At 36.9% G+C, this 20,820-nt stretch overlaps 1 protein-coding gene across 20 annotated transcripts in view; it reads left to right on the top strand.

Moving 5' to 3' along the window:
• Positions 1–20,820, top strand: part of TENM1 (teneurin transmembrane protein 1) — a 780,745-nt gene that overhangs the window by 100,434 nt on the left and 659,491 nt on the right. For 17 of the 20 annotated variants that reach the window (XM_058536663.1, XM_058536660.1, XM_058536673.1 and 14 more), the window contains one exon: positions 20,503–20,532. The exons of 1 other annotated variant lie outside the window; for it this stretch is intronic. The gene's annotated coding sequence lies outside the window, so the exon portion shown is untranslated. Of the gene's footprint in view, positions 1–3,290; positions 3,360–20,502; positions 20,533–20,820 lie in introns of all 20 variants that reach the window. 2 more of the 20 variants (XM_058536656.1, XM_058536659.1) reach the window with 1 other exon arrangement.

The raw sequence follows: 20,820 nt of genomic DNA, 5'->3' as shown, positions 1-20,820 counted from the left end.
TACTTTGTCGTCAGAAAACCCAGGATTTTAATCCTAATTTCAACACTTACTGTCTTTGTGACCTTGGTCAAGTTAATCAAAAATGTGGGATATGCATCATCAAATCTCTATAACATTTTAAATGGTCATATATGCTGTGAATTTTATTAAATTTCAATGAAATTTGATACATGAGTAGAAGGAAATGAATGTTTTTTGAGACAAAGAAATGACTCTCTTTGCTATATTAAAGCAAAATAGTCATTTTGCCTGCAATATTTACCCTAGGTAAAAATCACCTCTGCTCCATGTTGACTGATAGAATATGCATGTGATTCTTACAATTGTGTGAATTCTGGAATTGAAAGAACCATCTCTTATATAATGACTGCCTCTGGGATTTAGAGGAAGTGACTCCCCGTGCTGTAATCTGGCGCACTGGGGTTTGAGCTGCAGAGGGGAGATGCCCCATACCACTACATTTTGAATAGCTTGAAATTTGAGAGCAGCAAACCAGATCACAGAAATCAGTCATTGCAATGTTTGCTGTGCCAGCCTTACAAGTATATTTCAGAAATTGATAGGTGGACTACAAGAATCCTGTTCTGTTAACGAAGTTTTTTTTCTTTAATTTCCAGAGTAGAAATAGTTCTGTGGGGAAGAGCCTATTACATATAGAATACACTTATCAGCAGTTATATTCCAAGGTTGTTATTTACACAGGAATGGGGAAAACCAACTGGTGGTTCTCGGTAGCTTTCATTGTTAAAATATGCAGTGTATATAGATTCTACAGTTGTTATTCAGGCATGAGTTGTTCTGCAGGAATCCTGAGGTGTAAGCTAAGAATACGTAGCTACAAACCCAACCTTCAATAATATCTTTATAATTCTTACGAGCTCCTGGCATATGGGAAGAAGCCCTCCAGAAAATGATTTTCTTTCATGTAGATACTTTTAGTAAATGACACTGAATCATAGAGAATGTTCTGTGTGTTGTTTGCTATTTTTTTTTAAATTTGATCTGTGATTCACATATTTAATTCTGTTCCATATCTGTTCCTTATTATTTTCCGGTCGTACTTGGGTCAGAACCCATATTAATGTGTGGTTTCCCTGGTTCACAAATTCCTACTTCTCTGGAGCACTTTACTCCCATATTAGACCATAGAAGTAAGCTTTGTCCAAAAATTGGTTTTTCTGGGACCTACATTTCTTGAGATCACATCTATTGTTGGATTTTACTTTCTTGAAGAGTATTGTCTTTTGGTTTTTTTTTTTTTTTTTTTTGGTGAGGAAGATCAGCCCTGAGCTGACATCCATGCTAATCCTCCTCTTTTTGCTGAGGAAGACCGGCTCTGAGCTAACATCTATTGCCAATCCTCCTCCTTTTTTTCCCCAAAGTCCCAGTAGATAGTTGTATGTCATAGCTGCACATCCTTCTAGTTGCTGTATGTGGGACACGGCCTCAGCACGGCCGGAGAAGCGGTGCGTCTGTGCGCGCCCGGGATCCGAACCCGGCCCGCCAGTAGCGGAGCGCGTGCACTTAACCACTAAGGCACAGGGCCAGCCTGTCTTTTGGGTTTTTTAATTGTTGCTTCCATTGACAACATTTTTGGGAGAAATGTTAAATTAGTTCTACAACTTTTTTTGGTTACTATAAAGTCTGCAAAGCTTTAACTGCAAAGTAGTATCAGGAAAAATAATAATCTTGTAATGCATAAAACACTTAATCAAGTTTAATATGACCTTTCCTCTGCCTTTTCTTGACTGAATAGCTTCCTTCTGTTGGGATCCCTAGATTGACAAGCTGGTTAAGCAGGGAATGTGTTTGCTTGGTTGTCATATTCTAGAGAGTTTCACTTTGATGTGTGCTTTGATTAAAAGAAATTCATATACGAGGATGGGGCATGATTTCAGCAATTGGTGGGGATTCTTTGGAAATGTGTTTTCTACTTTCATGTGGATATCTTTCTATTCAAAACATCACATTGGCAGATACTGGTGTAAATCTATCCCAAGCCAAAAAACGTTTTAACTATTTATTGTCTTAATTACCACAACATCATTCATTTCTCTCCTTAAAAATACTATTCATGGTTTAAATTATAGCTCCACATTAGATGCAAAGGGAACACTTTCTCTTCTATATTATTTTGGTTTAGATGTTGGGTTCCCTAGCTGATAGACTTGGATCTTATGAACCTATATTGTGTATGAATGTTGGCCTAGTCCTCCTGATCCCTAAATGGACTTCTTGGTGGTATGTCTACCTGGGGGCAGGTTTCTGGCTACCTGTCCCATGGATCAATTCTCCTGATACCCTAGTGTCATTTGCTTAGCATATTCAACCTATCTGGTCTCCTGTTAGTTGACTGTACTACAATTTAAAGTTTCCAAACTTAGCTGCGCCCTCAGCATTTCTTTTACAAGACAATCTTTTTATCCCTCCACAGTAAGCTTCGTTCCCCTTTCTACTCAACAGCTGTCTCCAGCCGTATCTTCCTCCCTCACAGATGATTAGGCTTCCTAATTTCACCAAGCAAATGAAGGTTATCAAACATGAACTCTCAACTTTCCTCATCTCTATCTTCGAAATATTGTCTGGCATTTTTTTTTTCTCTTTTCCTCTTTGTTTTTGAGTGACAAGCCTGTTTTGCCAATATCTTTTCATCTGTCCTTTTGCTTTCTATTTTCTTGCTGCAAGTCCCATAATTCAAGCTGTCATCATCTGTCGTCTTCTATCATTGTCTCCAGTCAATATCATTGTCTCCAACCCGCCAATCCAGTCTCCACAGTACAGCCAGAGACATTTACCACTCTCATCTTGTCACTCCCCCATTGCCAATTCTTCATTGTCTTAAATTAGAAATCTAAAATATTTAATTTTAGATTTTGTTCACTCTATTAAAAAGTGAACGAAATCCTTCCTAATCTGGCATGTTATAATCTCATTTTCCACCATTCTCTTTGCTGCAGTCATAGTCGTTGTTTCCTGACCATACTATGTAATTTTATATCTTTGTGCTTTGCCCATAAAGCTATGTCTACTCTCTTTACCTGGAATATCTTACCCACCTTCTGGACACAGTGAACTCCTACTCATCCTACAAGACCTAGTTGAAATATTGCCTCCAAGTCGAGCCTTTTCCAGTCCACCCCAGGCAGCATTAATTTTTGTATCTTTTCATGGCTCTCTTTGCATACTTCTATTATAGTGTCACCACATTGCCTTGCAATTATCTGTTTATGTGCCTTTCTATCCTTGCTAGCCTAGTGAGCATCATGTTTTAATCATCCTTATTTTTCAAGCTTCTAGTGTAGTGCCTGACATGCAGTGGACACTCCATATTGTTGAGTGAGTGAATGGAAGAATGACAGGTGCGTAGCACAGGTTTCATTTTGGATAGTCAAGCATAACTTGAAGCCTCAAACTCCAGACACTTGAAAAGATAAACAGCATTACAACAAAATTGGCAAAAATCAAGGAAGGAGATGACATGCATAGTGGCAGAGATAGTTGCTGGATTGCTAAGGCCATACAGTAGCTGAGGCTTTTGTTTGATGGTGGGGAATAGGGGAGGCAGGGATAGAAAGAGCAGTAGGGAGGCAGAATGAGTGGCTGACAATGATGGGTCCCTTCTCCATCCCATGACCTCCACACACACATCTCTCTATTTTCCATCTGGAACCTCCTATAATCCTCTTACATGAATACAGAAAGTCAGTATCTTTCATTTCTCTGTAGAAGTACTTTCCCAAAGGACCATGTTCACCACTTGACTGTGATGTTCCTGAATGTCCTTCCTTGGGCTCCTCCATGACAGAAACACCAAAGAGAGGATGGTTCAACGTACTCCCTTCCTCAACTACTACCGTCTTCAGACTCTTCCCATTTGGCTTTATCCCATACGGTATATGGGATAAAAAACTCAAATATTTTTATTGAGTTCTGTCTCAAAAGGCTCTAAACAGATCTAACTGCCCACTAAGAGGCATGACATAAGTGTAAATCATGAGCTTCCAAATCAAATGTTTTGAAAGACTGCCCCATTTATTCATTAATTCAGCAGTCAGATTTTGAGTGCCTACTGTGTACCAACCCACAGAGGACTCAGAAATACATTCTTCATGCCCACAAGGGATGGTATATTCTCATATTCTCGTAATTGAAATGATGCACTCCTCCTGCTTTTTAAATTTAAGTAGTTTTTTGGAGTTTAGTTACCAGTCATGTATAAAGATGAATAAAGTTAGGTGGTATAATTAATAATCTTAAACCCGGCAATCTTAAAATGATCTGATTGTGGGTAACTCCAGGAAAATTTTGACAAAATTGAATTTTACAAAATAATTGGTTTTACCAACCAACTTGGTAAAACCACAGCAGAGGGATCCTTAACTGTGAGGATGATCCTGAAAATTTATGAACCTTCTCTGGAGATCTTTGTAAGAGATCAACACCCTACTAAAATGTTATAGACAATCATAAACTTGGATCAGTTGATCTCTTTGAGGTCTTTTGAGCTCTAAGATTCTATGGTTAGAATCCATGCTTGATATCACAGATTCTAGGACAAATCTCTATTCAGCTTTCTGATCCCTTTTTTGGAATCCCATTTAGGAAAGTGAGCTGAAGTAAGCAGTCCTTGGTCTAATTTGGAATACAGTGAGTCCTCTTTACATCACTGGTGCTGGGGAAAGAACTGTGTTATATTAAGATTTTACTGTATATAGGTATTTTTGAAGCTATTATTTGACTTGTGACATATCATTTCCTATTGTAATGAGCTACGTCATGACATTGACATTTAGATTTAGATAAAGTGGATTTGATGTTAGGAAAAGCTTGTCTGGTGTTGTCTTTATGTGCATTTTCCTCTAAGAGGTCAATTTTTCCTCTTTCTTCACTCTAATTCCCCAATTTTCCTGATCTTTCTTTACTGTCTTAAAAAATAAAGTTAAAAAATTAGTAGACTATTTATAGAACTATTTTAGGTTTACAGGAAAATTAAACAGATAGTGCAAAGATTTGCCATACCCCCACCCCTGCACAGTTTTCCCTATTATTAACCTCTTGCATTATTATGGTACACTTGTTACAATTAATGAACCGATATTGATTCATTATTACTAACTAAAGTCCAGAGTTTATTCGAATTTCCTTAGTTTTTACCTGATGTCTGTTTTCTGTTCCAGGATCCCATCCAGGTTACTACAGTACAGTTAGTTGTCATGTCTCCCCAGGCTCCTCTTGGCAGTGACAGTTTCTCAGACTCTTTGTATTTGATGACTTTGGCAGTTTTGAGGAGTACAGGTCAGATATTTTGTAGAATGGCCCTCTATTGGAATGTGTCTTATATTTTTCTCATGATTAGATAAGGGTTATGGGTTTTTGGGAACAAGACCACAGAGGTGAATAAAATGCCATTTTCTTCAGAATATATCAAGGGTACATACTATCAACATGACTTATGGTCATTGATGTTGGCCTTGGGTTACCTGACTGAGACAGTGTTTGTTTGGCTTCTCCACTGTAAAGTTACTCTTTTTTCTCCCTTTCTTTACTGTACTGTTTGGAAGGAAGTCATTATGTGCAGCCCACACTTAACGAGGAGGAGTTAGACTCCACCTCCTTGAAGGCAGATTATGTACATAAGTTATTTGGAATATTGTACAGGAGATTTGTCTCTTTTCCCCCATTCATTTATTTATTCAATCATTCATTTACATCAGTACGGACTCATTGATATTTATTTTTTACTTTGGGTTGTAATCCAATACTACTTTATTTTGGTGCTCAAATTGTTCCAGCTTTGGCCATTAGGAGATCTTTCACTTAGTTCCCGTGTCCATTTGACCTACCCCCATTAATGTATGATTTGGGTGTTTTGTGTTTTTTTTGAGCATATATTTACTTTCTTGAAACAACAGGATACTCGTGTTTTTCATTTGCATTTTATTTTGTATATTCACCTCTTTGCTTTTAATCTTAGTGATCATTATAGAAGCTGCTAGAAGATCACAGATGACCAGAAAAAGCTGATTAATGGTTTAGGAAAGTAGGGTGACCTCACACCTTTGCTAGTCTCCTATCTGTGACCTCAGATTGTAGTTAACAAGAATTTTTCTTTTATATTGATTTCCTGCAAATTAACTGTCTTCTATACTAGAAAACCAGAATCTGTGGATGGTGACTTTCATAGATTTACAAAGCCTTCCATGGATTTTAGATTCACTGAATCATCCTTAGTCCTTAGAATTAGCTAATTTATGTGAAAAGATATCTGCACCCCCGTGTTTGTTGCAGCATAATTTACAATAGCCAAGACATGGGGACAACCTAAGTTTCCATCAATGAATGAATGGATAAAGAAATCGTGGTGTGTATATACAATGGAATGTTTTTCAACCATAAAAAAGACTGAAATCTTGCCATTTGTGACTACATGGATGGACTTCAAGGACATTACACTAAGTGAAATAAATCAGACAGAGAATGACAAATATCATATGATCTCTCTTATATGTGGAATCCAAAGGAAAAAAAAAACACAAGCTCATAGTCTATAGAGAACAGATTGGTGGTTGCAAGAGGTGGGGAGTGGGAGAAACAATGATTTTTTTTTTAGTTTAAAAAAACATAAATAAAGGGTATGCATAAATTTTAAAAAATAAGAAAGTAGCTGATATGTTTGTGTCCAGACATTATAGTCATTAGTTATGATTAATAACTTAGAAGAGAATGCTTTTCTATTTAAAATATTGAAAATATGATTTATTACTTAAGTAATTGAAAAGCTATGTAGATTATGTCCTAATAGTAACTTAAAGGGAGACAATAGACATTGAGTATGATAAATAAGACAATGATTTTAAGAAAATAAACCTTATCAGTTTACCTATACTGCCTATGTGTATAGATATGTCACTTACACATAAGTGACATTAGAGATGCTCATGGTACTACAATATTCTCTCATAAGGTCTGGCAGCATTTTCATTATAAACTTGCTTTTCAAGGGCATATAACATCTCCTCTAAAATTTCATTTGGGATTTAAACTTGCCAAACACAATTGCAGACTGTGAAAATTTCTTTTGAAAATTTAATCAGAATCATTGTTTTTGTCCCAGTGCTTTGACTTGTGTGATAGCTGCTTTCTTTCTTCTTGTGTCTTGATAAATGGTTTCTCTCTCATCTGAGAATGATGACTGTTGAATGAGAACATGGCCTTAAATTCTCTGAGTTTGATGGGTGGTATGTAATATCATAACTCTTTGATTCTACAGCAGGCAACTTCCAACAGAGAATATGTTTCCTAAATGGCAGTGTTTCTTCTTCTTTTTTATTAATGGCATATTAATGTAGTCCCTATGGGTTGTGCTGTACTTCTCTGTTGATGTACCAGCAATAACCAGTTAGAAATTATAAATATGAAAAAAGATTTTATTGGCAACACCTAAAAATAAATATCTTCAAGTTCTAAGAACATTTTTAACAAGAAAAATATAAGGCTTATGTTTTCTTCAAAACTACCAAATTTTCTGGAGAAATATAAAGTAAAATTTTAATAAATGAAGGGATGCACCATGTTCTTGGCTAGGATGTCTGAATATTTTAAATATATAAATTTTTCCAATTAAATTGATTTCCGGTTTAATTGAGGTTTACAGGTATAGGAAATTCAAAATTAATTTATAAGTTTTATATAAATTCAACAAAAATTTTCTTCACTTTTTAAACAATGATTCTGCAGTTCATTTTGGAAGAATAAGCAGATTTTAATAGTTAAAATATGTTCTAAAAACGTCAATAAAATGTATTAAAATGTATTACAGAGTTATAATTACTAGTGCAGTAAGGTTGTAAGAGTGAAGAGGTGAAGAAAATGAGCTAGATAGCCTTGAAAAATTATTTTTATGGTAAAAAAGATAATAAACAATGGGAAAAAGAATCATTCAATGAATAGTTCTTGGAAAATTGGCTGTTTGGGAGGTGAGGGAATTTACCATAAAATCTCAGGTTAGAGCCTCACTTCACACTATATGCCTAAATAAATTTTTGACACATTTAAAAATTAAATGTGTCAAAAGTTTAAAAATAGAAACAAATAGAGCTGAGTAACTGATTTTATGATGAGAAGAAATCACAGAAGGAAAGGATGATGGATTTAAATCTATAGCAACCAATATTTTTGCTAAAAAATATCATTAGCAGAATGAAAAGGCAAATCATAAACATGGAAAATATATGCAATATATATAACAAAGGCCTAATATCTGTAATATATAAGTATCTCTTGTAAATCAATAAGAAAAAGATGAACACCTCTATAGGAAAATGGCAAAGATATGAATAAGAAATGAAAAGAAATGTACATGGACAATAAATGCTTGGAAAATACAAATATAAATTAAAAGCAGGTTTTTTTTTTGCTAATCATATTCACAGATATTAGAAATAATGTTAAGTTTTTGTGAAGGTGCTGTGAGACAGGCACTCTTGTAGACTTCTAGAGGAGTTTAAATTAGTATAATCTTTCTGGAAAGCAAATAGTAATGTGTACAAAGAGCCTTAAAAAGCTATTAAGCTTTAACCCAGGAATCTCGTATAAAACAATGAAGAGAAAATAATCAGGATGTGGACAAATACATGCAATGACAATCATTTTATTATTACTACTAATGATGAAAGACTGGAAAAATCTAAATGTCAACAAGATGGAAACATTAAAAATATTATGGTACATCTATTATGGTAGAATAATGTACAGGCATTTACCACCATGTTGCATACAGAATTTCAGTTGTCATTTGAGTAGGTAACTTTTTTTTATCTTGCACATTTCATCCCTGAGCCTGACCAAATTAAAACAAAAGATTGGTATTTGAATCAAGGAAACTTTATAGAATTTCTAAAACTCTAGACAGTCACTGTTCATTGGTTTCCTGCTGGATCTTTTGGCCTGGGTCAGGACAATGTTCTTTTGCAGGTATCAAATTACACTTACGACTTGCTTAGAAGACCTAACTCTGAAAAGACCTCAACAACTGTGTCCAGTAAAGAACTCAGCTTCTGTTCCCAAGTAGGCACATCAAAAGGTTGACCTTTCACTTTCCTAAAACTCTCTTCTCTTTCCTGCTGGGTCACTACTCTCTCCTGGTTGTTCATCTATATTTCTAATTGTTCCTCCGCTGTCTCCCTAGTATGATGGGAGTGGTACCATGTAGGTCCCTCAAACAACCCTCTGCAATTCAAAATGGCTGTCATTTGGGTTAAGACGCTTAATCCATCATGAAACAGAATGACGAGCATGGGATTTGGGGTCAGACAGACCTCAGCTCTGCTGCCAGTTAGTGACTTTGGGCAAATGACTTAACCTCTCTGAGACTTAGTTGCTATGGATTAGGAGATAAAATGTATATAAAACACTTAGTTCATTGCCTGGGATATAGTAGGCAGTTAAAATGGTAGCTATTATTATTACTATTAGGTATTAGGGACTGCAGAAACCAATGAATTTCTAAAGAAAATACTGATGTTTTTAGGAAACAGTACCTTATTGTTATCATTAACAGCTAATGCTACCAGAAGGAGAAAATATCAGCTGAGCTGCCAGTCTAAGTACATAAGAAATAAAAGAAAGAAGTAGCTCTCAGGAAATGCTCTAAGCAAGTGACACTTAGAGATCATGCTTCATCCACCTCTCCATCCCCAGCACCTAGCACAGTTCCCAGCAGATAGTAGTCTCAATAAAGATTTGTTGAATAGATGGATGGATGGCTGACTGGCTGACTGGCTGGCTGACTGGCTGGCTGAAGTGTGACAAATCAAAGCATCTGGTAGCCAGGGAGTAATGTGAAGGAATCTAGTGCATGTGTGTCTGGAGAAGAGAGGATATATGTGTGGGGGAATGAAAGGGAGGGGTGAGACATAGGGAGTTGGAAGGGTATGAAAAGAGACCTCCCAAATTTTTGAGCTACAATCCTCCTGTCCTCTATATTGTTTTCACACCCAGTTAAAACAGCTGGAAACATATTGGAAGAGGGGAAAACTCTTATGGTCTCACTGATGGACTTGAGAATCCTCTCCTTCACTCCCACCATTCTGGTGAAAATTAGCGATGAGATGACAAGGCAGAGACTACTCCAGGGAGCTATTTCTGAAGTCTGTAGGGACCTAGAATCAAGGCTAACAGAACAGTAGGACCATGGCCACAGTGACCTATTTTCTGAGCCTTAAATTGGGACACATGGTGTGACCAAAGATTTTTTTTTTAATGTGTATGTATTCATGGTGACAATCTCAAGAGATATGTATATTATATCTCCTTTAATGAATTACCATTATTGGAAATAATAAAATTATCTGAAATTGGGGCTGTCCTAAAATGTTGGAAGCATATGGTTGTCATGGTTTTTGGCATCTTTTAAAATACAGGGATTTGGGGGGACTTTCAAAAAGTTCGGTAATCTCATGGATTACACACAAACACACACACACACACATTTCTTTATTGTAGGATGTCCTGTCAGGATTTCAGACTGGTAGATTTTTCTATAGTCATGACTAGGGTACAGAAGCCCAGGTAGGACATGTTCAGCCTCAGAGGTAGTAGAGGAGTGGGGACCAGTAGATGTGGTGTTAAGCAGACTTGACTGATGAGGGTAACAAAATAGAATCTAGACCCCAGGAATTCATGAATAAAAATGGGACTAGAAGGGAAGATTAAGCATTCATTGGGATTGGAGTATGATAATTATTTTTGCTTTGTAAATAAACAAAGATGTGGATGCATTTGTTCAATGGGAAACTGAATCTTTGTGGAAAGACCCCAAGAGATGTCAGGCTTTATAAAAGAGGAAATGTGCACATATTCGGTTGTCTTGAAAAGAGAGCAGAGGGGCCGGCCTGGTGGCGCAGCGGTTAAGTGTGCGGGCTCCCCTTCAGTGGCCCGAGGTTCGCAGGTTTGGATCCTGGGCGTACACCGATGCGCTGCTTGTCAAGCCATGCTGTGGCCACGTCCCATATAAAGTAGAGGAAGATGGGCACAGTTGTTAGCCCAGGGCCGATCTTCCTCAGCAAAAAAGAGGAAGATTGGCAACAGATGTTAGCTCTGGGCTGGTCTTCCTCACAAACAAAAAAAAAAAAAAAAGAGAGCAGAATGAGGAAGGTTTCAAAGACAAAGGTGGTGTCCAACACCATTCATTCAGTCAACATATATTTTTGGCATGCCTACCATGTGCCAGATAGGGTTCTAGGCAGTAGGGATAAAATGGTAAGCAAGATCTACCAAGTTCCTGTTTTCATGGAACTTGCATTCTAATGGGAAGACAAACAATAAATGAATAAACAAAGACACATATAATGTGTTTATAATGTGTTAGGTAGGGATAAATGCTATAAAGAAAAAAAAAGTAAACCAAGAAAAAAGGATAAAAGAATGGTGTTGTGCAGCTGGAGTGTTATTTTAGCTTTGATGGTCAAGGGCCTTCTCTCTAAGGAGGTGACACTTGAATAGAGACATAAATGAAGTGTAGGAGCCAACCATACAAAACCTAGGGGGAGGGGGTGGAATTATAAACAGATTGATTAATAAGTGAATATGCCCGGAGGTGGCATTAAGCCTGAAGTATTAGAAGAAGAGAAAGCAAGCCAGTAAGATTGGAGCTTAGTAATATGCGAGAGGCAGGAACCAGTTTGTGTGGGGCCCTGTAGGAGTTAGGTGATCTGATTTACATTTTAGAAAGATTACCCTGGTTGCTGAGTAGAAAGAGATTTTAGGAAGGCAAGAGTTGAAATGGTGAGGCCAGTTAAGAAGTTATTGCCATAGTCTAGCTGCAGGCTGATGGTGGTGTGGATGAGAGTGGGAGTGATGAGGAGTGACTAGATTCCAAAGATATTTTGAAAGTAAACCTGGTATAACTTGCTGATTGATTGGCTGTGGGGTAGGAGGGAAAGAGGAGTCAGGGAGGGCACCAAGGTTTTTGGTCTGAGTAACTGGGTAAGTAGTGATGCCATTTATAGAGGTGGAATTACAAGGGTGGGATTGGTTTGGGAGGGAAATCGAGGGACAGATTATGAACGTGTTAAATTTGAGATGCCTATACTGTAACCAAGTGGTGATTAGGAGTAAACAGTTGATACATGAGTACAGTATGAAGTTCATGGCAAGATCAGGATTGAAGTTATAATTTCAGAAGTGGATACATAAGATTTAAACTGTGTGAATAGATGAGATAATCTAGGGAATGAGTGTAGATAGAGAAGAGGTCCAACAAATACGCATTCCATAGAAATTACTCTCACCAGGATTTATTTGTTTAGTCAACAAATATACCTGAGCACTTATTATATGATAGGCACCATTCTAAGTTTGGGGGATATAGTGGAGAACCAGATAGATAAAGCTACTGTCCTTACAGAGCTTAGAATGAAAAGCTATGTGGCTGATAAGTGGATCAGGACAAAAGTATCGCCCAGAAAGATAGATTAAAATGCTGAGCTTTGCAAAGAATAAAACAAACCTAGCAATTGCTAAATCAATATGCTCCAGTTAAGCCAGAAGACAAAGAAAATGAGCATTCAGCATATGTGTGGGAGATGGGAAAGTTGGAGAGGATCAGAGCCAGGGACACCTCCAGGAGTGAGGTTAGATATCTCTGGACAACGTACAGGCAGAGCTGAAGCCTTAGATAGAAATTTTTGAGCCTGTTGGGAAAATGTCTTTCTCACTTAGGGTAGATGTAGAATGGAGGTGCATTCACATTGTGCCAGAAAAGACAGCCTGGAGTCACAAGTAGAGAAAGGATCAGAAAGGCAGTAAGTGGTTTTGAGCTCAGGTTCCAAAGTCAGACAGACATGGCTTTATGTTTGCCACCTTTAGCTATGTGACTTAGGTAATATGCTCTTTCTGAGTCCCCATTTCCCCGTCTGTAAAACAGGGAAGAAAAGTACCGACCTCATATGGTAGATGTGAGGATTAAAGTAATGTGTGGAAAGTATCTAACAAGATGCCTGGTATATAATAAACACTTATAATAACTGATTCTGATGATAAAGTTTGAGAATCTTCTACAGCTGAGCCAGTATGGATATCCATCAGGCTAATATTTCCTTCCAACGAACTGAGGAAAGAAATGGGGTTATTGATGCTCATAGGTAAGCTATGTCGATGCTTGGTAAATATGTCTGTTTTTGTATTTTGTGATTTTTTTCTTAATTTCACCCTTTCATTTTCCATTGTTTGTTGGTCAAGATCTTTTCCTGTGTTCCCTCTCAGCTGTTTCAGAGAGAAATAAAATATTTTCTTCAACTGGGCATCTTAATCATCTCTAGAGCAGTGCTTCTCAAACTTGAATGTGCACAGGAATCACCAGGGGATCTTGTTACAATGCAGATCCTGATTCAGTAGGTCTGGGGGGGATTAGGGGCGGCCTGAGATCCTACATTTCTAACAAGCTTCCAGGTGCTGATGCTGGTGCTGCTTTCCACAAACTTTGAGTAGCGCTGAGTTAGGACACCTATCTGGAGAACACTAGAAAACATAGCAGCGGGGCCGGCCCCGTGGCTTAGCAGTTAAGTGCGTGCGCCCTGCTACTGGCGGCCTGGGTTCGGATCCCAGGCACGCACTGACGCACCGCTTGTCCGGCCATGCTGAGGCAGCGTCCCATATACAGCAACTAGCAGGATGTGCAACTACGACATACAACTAATTACTGGCGCTTTAGGGAGAAAAATGGGAAAAAAAGGAGGAGGATTGGCAATAGATGTTAGCTCAGGGCCGGTCTTCCTCAGCAAAAAGAGGAGGATTGGCATGGATGTTAGCTCAGGGCTGATCTTCCTCACAAAAAAAAAAAAAAAGAAAGAAAGAAAATGTAGTAGACCTGGGGCAGCCAGCGATCTGAGAATCAAATAAGTGAAGCACGCTAGCCATGATTACTCCTGCTTCTCATCTCAGCCTCAAGTGGTTCTCTTACATTCACCCAGTGTAAAGAGAGGATTTGAGGGTGGGCAACGGAGTTATAAAAACAAGAATGCTGCACGTGATCCTTTACAGCCTCCATGTTGTCCTGAAACAGATGTGAGTGCACAGCTGTCTGCTACAGAGAGCTTCTGAGGAAAGTCTCCATGGAGCAATATATCTTACTTTTATCATTTTCCTCCTTATGATGTTTTCTTTTCTCAATTCCATGAAAAATCACATAATGGGATTTTATCGTAGCCTATTTGAATGGATAGGACAATGGAGAAATAATGTAGTCAAGAAAGTGTTTCCACAACTAAAAGAAGTTTATCTGAGAAATGTTTGTGGCAGAACATAAGCAACCATTAGAAAGGAAATTTGGGCAAAGTGAAAAATCGTTCAATATAAACTGCATATTGTTTATCAGAAATACTTGTAATATACAGAAAGATTTTCATTATAATTATTGAGATAAAAATCTGGCTTTCAAATATATTGTTCCAATATGACCAAAATATTTCATTGCAAAAATAATCCTTCCTCAAGAGAGACCTCTGATAAATGGGGGTTGAAATAGTATATTCAGATTTCAGATAGCTTGCTTTTCAGCAAGTAAACCAGAAGTTGATGGTGACAGTGTTCCTGGTTTGCTGACCTTTTCAACATGATCCACTCTTTTAATGAATGAAACATTTTTTTATTCCATTATTTTAGAGGCATTTATCATCCTTGTGTCTTTTCAGTCTTTCTTTGGTGTTTAAGATAGTTTAGTCTTCAATTCACAGCCCTTTAGTTATTTTTTCTGTACGTGATTGATTGATATGAGAGGCAGTATAGTGAGTTGTTTAAGAGCATGGGCTTCAGAAACAGATTTGAATCCTGCCACTGCCACTTATACCTGTGTGACTTTGGAGAACTTACTTAAGCTCCTGGTGTCAGTCTCTTCATCTGTAAAATGGAAATAATAATAGTCATTAATTTATAGAATTGTGGGTAGTACATGAGTTAAGACATGTAAAACAGCCAAAACTATGACTAACATAGTGACATTTACTAAGCATTCAGAATATTTTGGCCACTCTTAATAAAGATGTCACATGGTAAACCATTTCATGTGGATACTCATGTTTTATCTCCCCAGCCAGACTACAAACACATTTTAATCTTTTATTTTCTGTTTATTTCCTTCAGTGAATTTATTACTTCTGTATGTTTGCCATCATGACTACAGATTTGGTTTGCAGATGCAACTACCAAGGGGTGAATTATAAGTTAAAAAATGGAAACTGCAATTAGGAAACACAGCCATCAATAAGCAGTAGGTATTGAGGTGGGGTAAATGGAAAGCACATATTTTCTCAATAATTAATACTAATTATAATAAACCTATTTATCAAGTACCTATTTTACTGTGTTAGATACTTTATGTCATCTCTTTTATTCTTCACAATAATTCTGTGAATTAGAAAACTGAAACTCATAGAGGTTTAGTAACAAGTTTCAGGTCACTCAACTAGGATTCAAATTGATTACTGTCTATTTGCAAACACTTCATTGCCTCATCCCTTTTTAAAAAATCTGAAATATGATTCTTGGTTAAAACAGCTGCATTGAGTTCACGTAACAATTCTGCTTCTCACTAACCATGTGACAAGTTGGAATTCAGAACCCATGTTTGCACAGAAAGACTCTCTAAATCTAAATCTAAAGCTTTTTTGTAAAAGACTTCATCCTCTGCCATTTCCCTGGCAGGCTGCTAGTCCTGCCTCCAGAACCACATGAGTTGATCATTTCCTCCAAATTCCATAGTTACTGCCAACCCAAGACTGTGCATCCTCTATTATCATGCCTCAGGATTTGTCTTCCTTTTCTTCATAGGTATAAGTTATGATAATGCATTTCTGATTTTCCATTCAGTGAGAATAATCCAAATATGAAAACATTGTATTTCTCCATCTGTTTCAGCACTTGGGCTAGCTATCACATTTTTAATTAGTGAGTACTATTCTGAAGCAGTGGTCCGGAACAGAAAGAGAATGATCAATGCTGCTGGTTTAAGTCCAGAAGTACTATAATGAGCATCTTGGACATAAATGGGATTACTTTGGTTGATTTATAGGCTTGGCATTGGCAGATTATTAAACCACTAATAATCTCCTAATTCTGCTTTGCCCACGGCCAATAATTTCAAGGCATTTTTCCCTTCTCTCCTGATTACATCTATTTCTTACTATTCTTATGGAGTGTGTTGGGTGGGGGAGTTGGTCAAGGGTAGAAATAGAGATGGTGATAGACTAGAGAGTAGAATGATCTGTCAATGTACTTTCTTATTCCCAAGGGTCCTTAATATGAGAATATATTTTGCCTTATATTGATTCAGTCACCTGAATAATATGTGTCTTTAAGGTTTTGATTACAGTTCCTTCATCATTTGCTTTTCTTCCAATTTGAGTATCATTTGCAAACTAGGAAATGTTTTCAATATCCTCATCCAAATAATTACATTCATATAAAAAATCTGTTAATGAAACATTAGAGCTAAGGGCTTAATTGCCGAAAAATCAACTCTCAGAGCTAGAAAATTCAGTTAAGGTTCCATGGCAACAAGATCTATTATTAACTGTATAAATGTTATCTAATAACATTTTGAAATTAACATGCTAGTTTAGGTACTTTCAGGACTATATATAAGATAAGGTGCTGTTTAAAAATAAAATAGTCTGTTTAAATAGTTTCTCTGGATAAAAATTATGTTAAACTTCCAGTTCCTTCCAATTATTTTATTCCTTATCAAATTTTATGCTCATTTTTCTATCAGTTAATGAGAAAATGCTCCATTTCTTTTGAAATACGACAGTATTTAATGTCCATGAGTCAGATTTCTGTCTTACTTTTTTCTAAAGAAAAAAAGTAGCAGAAAAGGAAAATGCAAACACAAACTTAATGAAGTAGAAAAGCTGCTATAGAATGTGTCCTAAGAAGGGAATTCAGGAAAGTAGATTGTCCTTTGAAGGAAAGAGTTCTAGATATGAGAAAATATTTTTGAAATTTTTAAGTATGATAAAGATGACAAAGGCATCTCAAGTTGAGCAAAAGATATTACATACTTATTTGCCACAAAAAAGGTGAAAACTGGCCCAGGTTAAGAAAAATGAGTGCAGAAACGTGGTAGGAATTTTTAGTAAGCACATCATTAATGCCAAGGCAAAAACTATTGAATATTGAAACTACTGAATGTATGACTGAGAACTTCTAGTAAGCATATTAAAAAGATGATTCAGGAATGGGAGCACTGCTGAGATTTTCTCCTTCAAACAGTGCTCATGCTACAGACGGCAAAACAGGGGCCCAGGGCCGGGCAGCAATTTCCCCAAAGGCAGATAGCGCAATTAGAAGCCTCAGTATATAGAAAAATGCCAGACTCCACTCCTCCAGAGAAAAAACACATCATCATGAGAGACTCTTTCATGGTGATGGTATTCAAACACTGGAAGAAGCATTTATTAGAAATATGCTGTTTATTCATCACTATGTTGGTTAACACAGGGGATCCAAACCAAAAAGACATGGTATTTGCTCATGAGAAGCTTTTTATGAATTTGGGAAGACAAGCTCTAACATATTTACATTAACACCTAAAGGACAAGTCCAAATTCAGGTAAAACATAAAAATCTAAAAGACTTCATTGTACAGAATATATACATGTTCCTGGAGCAGTTCCACGTAGAGATAGATTGTTAGGGAGTTAGGTGACTTTAAAATTGGATGGAGCTTCAGCTGCTGGTGCTCTATTGACACTAAAGGAAAAGACTGAAAATAGACCTTAATAAGAGTAGAGATTTAGGTTAATAATAGAGAATAACTTTCATTAATTAAAAAAATAATATTGAGCTTTTTTTACAGTAGTTTTTGGGACTGAGAAGGCAGCAAAGGAAATATAGTGCACACTTCTTGCTCTTTATAAAGCTTCTGGTTTAGTTGTAGATACAAGGTATCATTTTTGAAGTGTAAGACATAGATAAGGCAGTTGATGATTAAGTTCTAAAGGAGAAACGTAAACAGGAAATCAAATGAGCATTCTAGAATGATCTCAGAGGAGAGGGACTGTGAGGATTAGTAACAACATGGTGATGTGGAAATACTGTAAGCTTTGGAGTCATACAGATTGAGTTCAAATGCAGATACTTATCAGGTGTGTGGCTTTGCTGAGCCTCTGTTTCTTTATCTGTACAACTAGGGATGTAATACCTAACTTGTAGGGATCCTGTGAAGATTGGCAATAATGGATGTAAGGGTACAAGGCTTCTTTCTGGGGTAGTGAAAATGTTCAGAAATTGTGGTGATGGTTGCACAACTCTGTTAATATACTAAAATCCATTTAATTTTACACTTTCAATGGGTGAATTGTAAGGTGATATATATATATATGTGTATAACTATACATACACATATTCAAAAAAGTTAAACATAAATTTATCATATGAAAGAAATTTACCATATGATCCAACAATTCTACTCCTAGGTATATACACAAAAATCATAAAAACATATGTCTACAAAAACATATTTGCATGTCCAAAACAGTGTTATTCCTAATAGCCAAAAAGCAGACATAATCCAAATGTCTATCAACTGGTGAATGGATGTATAAAATGTGGTATATCTATACAATGGAATATTATTCAGCCATAAAAAAAATGAAGTTCTAATACATGCTACAACGTAGATAAATCTCAAAAACATTATGCTAAGTGAAAGAAGCAAGATGTAAAAAACCACATATTGTATGATTCCATTCATACGTAATGTTCTGAAAAGGCAAATCTATAGAGACAGACAGTAGATTAGTGGTTGCCAGGGGCTGGGGGTAGGAAGAGGAGGTGACTGCAAATAAGCACAAAGGATGTTTTTGGGGTGACGTAAGTATTCTAAAATTGGTTTGTGTTGATGGTTGCACAACTCAGTGAGTTAATTAAAAATCATTGAATTGTACATTCTAAATGGATGCATTTTATGGTATGTAAATTATATCTCAATAAAACTGTAATGAATTTAAAGTGTCAAGTAATATATGCTTAATAAATGGTAGCTTTTATCATTGTTGAAGCAGTCAGGGAAGGCCTTATGAAGGAAGGAGACCTTTAATGATGGGAGATGGGTAGGGTTTGGCTAGATGATGGGGAAGGGAAGAAGGAAGGATAGGGAAATAGTATGAGCAGTAGCCTGGGGTGAGAAATAGGCCTAGTGCAATTAGTATTACTATAGACCTGACTAGAGTGGGGAGTCTGTGCTGGGGGGTATTGGTACATAAGAAACTGTTGGAATCAAACCTGAGACTAGAAAAAGACTGGTAGTGCATGCCTGACACATACCATTGATGACTAGGTAGAAATGAAGAGGTTTGAGTAGTAGAGGCCCCAGGTGATAGAGATAGTTTATCAGCTGGCTGGTGCTGATCCAAACCATTTAGAAGCTGAGTTAGGAAGAGTTTAGGTGATAGGATGTGATACGGTGTTGTGTGGTGTGGTATGACAGGTGCCTAAGCAGTAACTTACATAAGATCAGTTTTGTGTCTGAGCAAGTAGGCTAGAAGGGCCAGCCTGAGGAGCCAGGCCCAGAGTGACTAGCTTGGGAGCAGGTAAGGTAGATAGTGTTGTAGAGACATGTAGGTGGAAAAAAAAAAATACAACGGTGATCCAGCTGGCTATCTTTTCTCTGGCTGCTCGTGGAATATGTAAGCACGGACTAAGAAGCCATCCACTCTTATGAGTTATTTGAATAAGCAGCCCTGTCAACGTTATGCCCTCTAGCTTTCCAACCAATTCTGTGAGGTCGCTGGGGGAGAAATCTCTGAACGTCTTCTCGAAGTTGTCTAGAATTTTAAAGATTTCCCAACCAACTTGAAGCACATCCTTACAGTTCTTAATCTAAGTGATGTGATAAGATCATGACCTTTTCAGAAATACCTTCAATGTCAATCCTAATTCCGCTAAATTTTACCTGACAGGGTAAAGAATGAAACATTATAAGCTAGTTTGTCAAGCATCTCAGTAATCTGTTGTGGCAATAATCTGCTGCAACTCAGCTCTGCAATGATGGGGTCTGGTGAGTGATGTTCCTTGACTTGGAAGGAACTTATTAAGTGTTTGACCATTGATTAATGAAGTAAAAATACACGAGGTAGACCTTGAAGTGATAAACTGAACAGGAACCTTGGCAGCCATTAGTCTCTCCTGCCTGCTGTCTATACTGTGATTTATTTTGAAAATGATGACTGCTCATTTTCTTACCCATATACCTACAATGACTCAGAAAAACCAGTGTTCACAATCAACAGATACAGAAATGAAAAATATTGCAGGTAACTCCTATTTTGAGTTTTAATCACCATTGTAAAAGTGAAAAAAAATGTGCCCATAAAAGATTAGAGTTGTGAAAGCCCATTTTTCCTCAAATGGCTTTTCTGATGTGTAAATTTAAAAACTATGCTATCATCTTTGATAATATAAACATAAAAGATCAAGGAAACTGAAATTGCATTTTTATTTTTTCAGGTACACTTTATGATTGGCAATTGCAGCAAAGTAAGTATGTGATATTTTTGAGTTGATCATCCATTAAGTTTTAGAATGCTTTTAATCTCTTCTTCATCAATGTATCCCATTTTCCCCAAGACCATAGATACTACAGTTCACAAACTGAAGAAATGGGGTTATTTTTGTCTTGATTGCTTTTCTTAATATTTTCATAAGTTATCAAGTTTCTTTCTGATAATATTTCCCTCCATGTCCACATAGATTGGTGAGTACTTAGAGGATTGACAGCATACTAATTTTCCTGCCCTCTACTTTCTGCCTCAGTGTGATGCACAA

The sequence above is a fragment of the Diceros bicornis genome, chromosome X (assembly GCF_020826845.1).
Source record: "Diceros bicornis minor isolate mBicDic1 chromosome X, mDicBic1.mat.cur, whole genome shotgun sequence".
In the NCBI taxonomy this organism is placed as follows: domain Eukaryota; kingdom Metazoa; phylum Chordata; class Mammalia; order Perissodactyla; family Rhinocerotidae; genus Diceros; species Diceros bicornis.
Note: the sequence above shows the minus strand (reverse complement) of the source record. Positions and strands in the feature narration are given on the sequence as shown.